Raw genomic sequence first — 6060 nt, 5'->3', positions numbered from 1 at the left:
TTGTTGCTGGAATTTTTTTGCATCCTTCGTATAGACCAGATTTGGCCACACTGGACTTTTTTTTTCTTTTTTTCTTTCTTTGCAAACCTTGCTGACTTATGCAGTCGCGCGGCACATAAACATACTTTTCTTAAATGTAATCTTTATTTCATAAGCATTATTGCATATGTATATATTTTTTACAATAGGCTATCTCAAGTTTCTGTCAGCGATGCGTTACCATTATCTTTTCTTTAACGAAGGGTGTGCCACAGGGTTCCGCACTAAATCCATTATTAATTATTATGTATGTTAATGATATAACCAAACATTTTGAGACATCTTCTATTAAACTATTATCTTACGCGGATGACATTAAGTTCTACTTGACTGTTTCTTCCAATCTACAGTGAGCCCTATTCATCCAGGCACTCAACAAATTTTAACAAAGTGCTTGGACAATAACCTGACTCAACTTTTCGAAATGTACTGTGATAACCCACCAGGATCCTAGAAAGAAAATGATTTTTCGTTCTTACGAAATTAATAATCAATTCATTACACGTAAATCCCATCATAAGGACTTGGGGGATTTGTTTCCTCCAATGTCTTTTTCGTTCCTCATATTTTGGAGACTTTTACGATTTTTGGATCCTTGAATTCAGCAAGAGATTCACTAATTCGTTCAATAGACACCACTTTACTGTCTTTCTGATTCTTGAATATGCTGTTCCTATATGGACTCAGAACAGCAAAACATTTAGGTTTCTGTTCCTTTCACTTCTTTTCGGTCTCACTCTTTCTCCTTTTCCACCAAATACAGAACTGATTAAAGCAATAAACAGTCCCTTCATAAATTACCCAAATTTCATTCACACAGTAAATCTTCAACTTAGCAATTCGGATTTATTTTTTAATTCTTTTATAAATAAAATAATCGCCTTTTTTCCCCATGTTTAATCATCATCCAAACACTATAATGGATTATCCGTGTATTTATATACAGATGTATACACTCAGTGATCACTGAATTATGACCGCTACCTAATAGCGTGTTGGACCACCGTTCGCAGCTGTTCACCTAGGCATTGACTGTCCTAGATGTCTGAAGACGTCAGTAGGAATCTTCAGCCATGTTGCCCGCAAGGTCTGTGGAAAGCCTGCGAGGCTTTCCTCAGTGCAGGAATTGATGACGGTTGCGTGTCCACGAGCCTCACTTCCATTTACAAAACATCCCACAGGTGTCCAATTGGATTGAGGTCAGGCGAATTTGGAGATCAATCAAGATGGATAATATCAATACAATTTAAAATATTGTCATATAATACAATGAAAATGAACTCTATTGTCATTGGAGTTAAACTCTGTAATGTATATTATTGAATAAAAAATTATAAACTTTTCCTTCCATCCTCATATACTGTTTTCATTTTATAAGATTCCAGCCAATGGAAATTACTTTTTTTTGTCGCGCTTCATCATAAAGATCACAAAGGTTACTTATGATTAAGTTGTTGTATGGTTTTAGGTGCATCAGCAACTTGGGCCATATTGCGCCTTACTAGTCTGTAAACTGCGTATGTTCTGTGGTCGATTTGCTGTTTTCTAGACAAAAACCCGAGTTTCCGGGAGAAAAAAAACCATGCTATCCTGAGGCCGACTAACTTAGCCACATTGTGAAAGGAAATCCATAAAAAGTCCTTGTAACATTAACGAGATTTGAACTCATCAGTACCATCTGTTGTGGAGAAGAAGGTGATATACCACTTATGGTACCCGCAAGGGTTTATGAGTAGGTCCCCTTTACCAAAGTACCAAAAAGTAACTTCCAATGGACAGTATAGCTGTTAAAAAGGAGTTATGAAGGGATGCTCGCCCATGAGTTGGTTTATGCAGGTGAAGTAGACGCTGATAGCAAAGTAAAATGACTCTGCGAGTTGATTGATGGTTTTGAATTTATTAGGCACGTGGCCAGTTGAATTTATGCCAGGAAGCTTCACGAATGATAGCAGCAATTTGTAATTCCCCATGGGCTGGAAAGTGCTTAAAAAATATACCAAAGGACATCGCAAGATTTTAGCTAAGACGACATTATATAAAAGTTGAAGTCTTTTGTTGAATAAGTTGTAAAAATATTAGCAGCCTAAAGTAGTTTTCCTCAATTAGCATACGTGGAGGAGGAAACTGGGACCATCGATCTCCTAAAAAAAACTTCAAATTGCATCAACCATCGATGAGAGAGAACGAGTTTCAAAACGATGGTAGGAGGGTGCGCAAGTACGACACAAATTAGCCATGAAACAAAGCAAATTCTATTTAGAGGGTACACTTATCTGACAGAGAAGAAGAAAAGCTATTAGACGTTCATTAGCCGAAAAGTAATGGAAGGGAGAGGGACATAAAAAGACCGAAATGTCACGCCCCGATTTAAAGTCGCTAATACCAGCTCCGGGTAATAATGACACGTTATTAACTGTAACCACGTGATCCGAGGCCAGCGTTCAATTCGTCACGAGCAGTTTTGAAGAAGGCGGTTTCACAGCTTTAGCTGGAAGCCATTGTCACGTTGGCTTGGCACACCTTGTAATGTTCCGAATAGCCGTGCCCCCAAGTACTTGCTCTATTCTTTAAGACTTAATACCGTGTCACTTCCAGGGGGAAAAGCACGCGTCCAAGCGTGCACCACGCGCCGTTATCGTGTCGTCATCAAGCTCATTTCGGCTCTCGACGTCTTTAAAGGGGACATTAATTAAATTTCAACCCGGGGCTATGAAATAATTAGTTACAGAGAACACTTGAGCACAGCATGACATAGAGGGCGCAACTCACCTGTCCGAGGTGCAGACGTAGCTTAATTAATTTTCTGTACTCACGCAAATGCAGTCTCGACACTGGTTCGTTTACCCTTACCTTAGGGTACAGTTTCGTCACTGATGCGACCTCTGGTGAATGAATGCTGAAGTCAATATTTGAGAAAACGATTTTCATTTTTGTTTCTCATTTTCCAACTTAACCTGGCCCCAACGTCTCGAAAATTGTACCAATCACCGATCCTCTCTCTCTCTCTCTCTCTCTCTCTCTCTCTTTCAGTTGATCAATCGATGCCTGTCGACCTATGGCTTGACAACGTTGAATAACTGCTGTTCTTTGTTGGTTTCTAACCGTGATTTAAGAGACTACGAGAAAGTAAGGTACACACACTTTCCAAAAAAAAGTATGAATCTTTGTATTAAGACAGTCACAGAGAAGAAATGCAAATAGATGAAAAGAAAACTGTGAAACTTTTCTTCCAAGGAAGGAGTAAATGTGGCAGAAAAACAATACTTAAAGAGCTCAGCATTCGTTCTCTAAGGAGGACTGTGCAGAAAAATAGGACATTCAATGTGCAGCAAATTACATCTAAATTCCAGAACTGTTCCCTTTCAACCCGTACCAGGCACAGGGAATTGAAGAAAACAGAAAAATTCGCTTGCAGTAATGCAGGGAACGTCGTGATTGGACAGTGGAACAAAGTAGTGGTTAGACGAATCGCGATAGACTGTTTTGCACTGGTAGCAGAGAGCGTGGCGAGAATCTCACGAAGCAATGGATCCTGCTTGTCATATTAAGACAACCCAAGAATCTGGAGGTGGTTTCATGGTATGGGGAATGTTTTGTTGACACGGACTGGGTTCACTGATACCAGTGGAAAGTCAAATGTCATCCAGGGAGTACTTAAATTTTGTATCAGATCTGCACCCTGCAATGTTACCCTTTTATTCTGAAGGTGATGGCCAATTTATGGGTGACAATACAACAGCACATCGTACCAAAATCGTACAATAATGGTTCGTAGAACATGAGACGAATTTCCACCATCCTTCCTGGTCCACACATTCACCAGATTGCAATCCTATTGAGAATGTGTGGGATATGCTGGAGAGAGAGCTACTCTGCAACGAGAGCGAGCTATCAAATAAGCTCGCTGTCGGACCAGATGGCTTAATTGTCCAAATAATAAAAGCGTTTAGGAACATTCTCAGAGGTAGTGAACCTCCTTTAAATGAGTTTCATTTTCCTTTACACCTTTGCTAGATGTTTCGAAAATTATAGATCTATCAAGCGGTCAAAAAAAGTTCTTGCATGCGAAAAGTCCAAGTTTCCAGAAGAAAAACCATTTAACCCTCGAACTCAGCCACGTTGTGAAAAAATCTTTAAAAATTCTTGCATCATTGATGGGATTCGAACTTGTGCATTTTTCACCCGGTGAGGGAAGGATGATGATATATATATACACTGTGGTGCTACTCACGAGGGTACTGGTACTATAGACGAAGAGTTCGTTCTGATAGATAATAACGCTTATCCCCATAGGGCTGGCCAGCCAACAGTATATTGGTAGATTAGGGCATCGTCCATATGAATTCGTCTGCCTGCTCCCTCGAATCCCTTTGAGCACGCCAAGGCACCCTAGGATACTTAATCAGCTGGAAACGGCACTACACAAAAATGGCAACTGATTCCAGAACAATACATCAACACTTTGATTTTATAGATGAATTGCAGATGAGAATCACGTCTAGCGGTTGTGCTTGCAACACACCACACTACAGTCGTTGTATGTGCACATGTCACCCACAAAATCTGTTCCAACAAATCTAACTACCTATCATACGAACTCAGTATCGAATAGGGCAGCCTTTGTTTCCAATAACAGCAATTTTTTTGAGGGGTGGTATGAATTTTATCAGGTGATTTAATGCGTTTTGGTCTAATTTTAAGCATTCTGACAGCAAGATATCGCGTGCAGCTACGATGAAGTTGAAGGAAGAAGACTTCGTTGCCGAATAGCCCTCTCTCTCTCTCTCTCTCTCTCTCCAGAATGTCCCACATATTCTTAATAGGACTGAGATCTGATGAATGTGGGGTCCAGGGAAGATGGTGGAAATCCGTGTCCTGTTGATAGAAACATTCTTGCACGATGCGCTATTTTATTGTCACCCATAAAGTGATCACCACCTTCAGGATAAAAGTGTAACATTGCAGGGAGCAGTAGAGCTAATACAAAATTCAGGTACTCCCTGGATGACATTCGACCTACCGCCAATATCAACAGATCCAGTCCTTGCAAAAATAACATTCCCCATACCACGAAACCACCTCCAGATGGTTGGGTTGTCTTAACATTGCAAGCAGGGTCCATTGCTTCGTGAGGTTCTCGCCACACTCTCTGCCATCAGTGCAAAGCAGAAATTAGGCATTGGCAACTGCCAATGCCCACTTTCTTCAATTCCTTGAGCAGGTTGTGGGTTGAAATAGGGCATCCTGGGTTGTTGAATTCAGATGCTATTTGATGCACACTACATATCCTATTTTTCAATAGAGGCCTGCTTAAAGTACGACGGCTTCGCTCTTGAAGTATTGCTTTTCTGCCACATTTACACCTTTGAGATGTGGAAGTATCGCTTGCTTTCCAGTGATTAATAACCTTTGAGATGGATACTTTTGAGAAACCGGTTATGACATTCGTTCCCTGGCTCGTGGCTCCTGCTAAACGTACACCCACAATCCTATAATAAGATTCAAAATCTGGTAGATCACGCGTTTTTCCCATTCTGGCTTCAGATTACTACAGTCGAATAGACTGTGCAGCCTTTATACTCAACAAGGTAATACGTCATCACCCACATCACAGTTTGTTTGAATCTATTACCATTTCTTCTGTCTGTGACTCTCTTAAAGCAAGGGATCGCATTTTTTGACCAGTATGTGAATCATCAGATATGTACGTCATCATATTTGCACAAACAGCATCCTCTCTAATTTGGCCCGTGTATTTCTTAGGCTTCACAACATCTGAAGAATCAGAATGGTGCCAAATAAACCATCGCTTTTTCACAATGACAACTCACTTTATATTCAATATCTAAATTCCATTAGCAAGCTCCATCTTCTGTATTTCAATCAATCATCCTTGCAACTGTTTTCTTCTATTTATAAATAATTCACAACGGCCATCACTCTACAAGCCATGCAACACTTACCCAAAACTTGAGAAATATTTGAAACAACACAGTTTCTCTTTTTTTTTGTAGCATTAAC

Source organism: Mastigoproctus giganteus, chromosome 3, assembly GCF_048544385.1.
Source record: "Mastigoproctus giganteus isolate SK-2022 chromosome 3, ASM4854438v1, whole genome shotgun sequence".
NCBI classification, from domain to species: domain Eukaryota; kingdom Metazoa; phylum Arthropoda; class Arachnida; order Uropygi; family Thelyphonidae; genus Mastigoproctus; species Mastigoproctus giganteus.
This window is presented reverse-complemented; position numbering follows the sequence as displayed.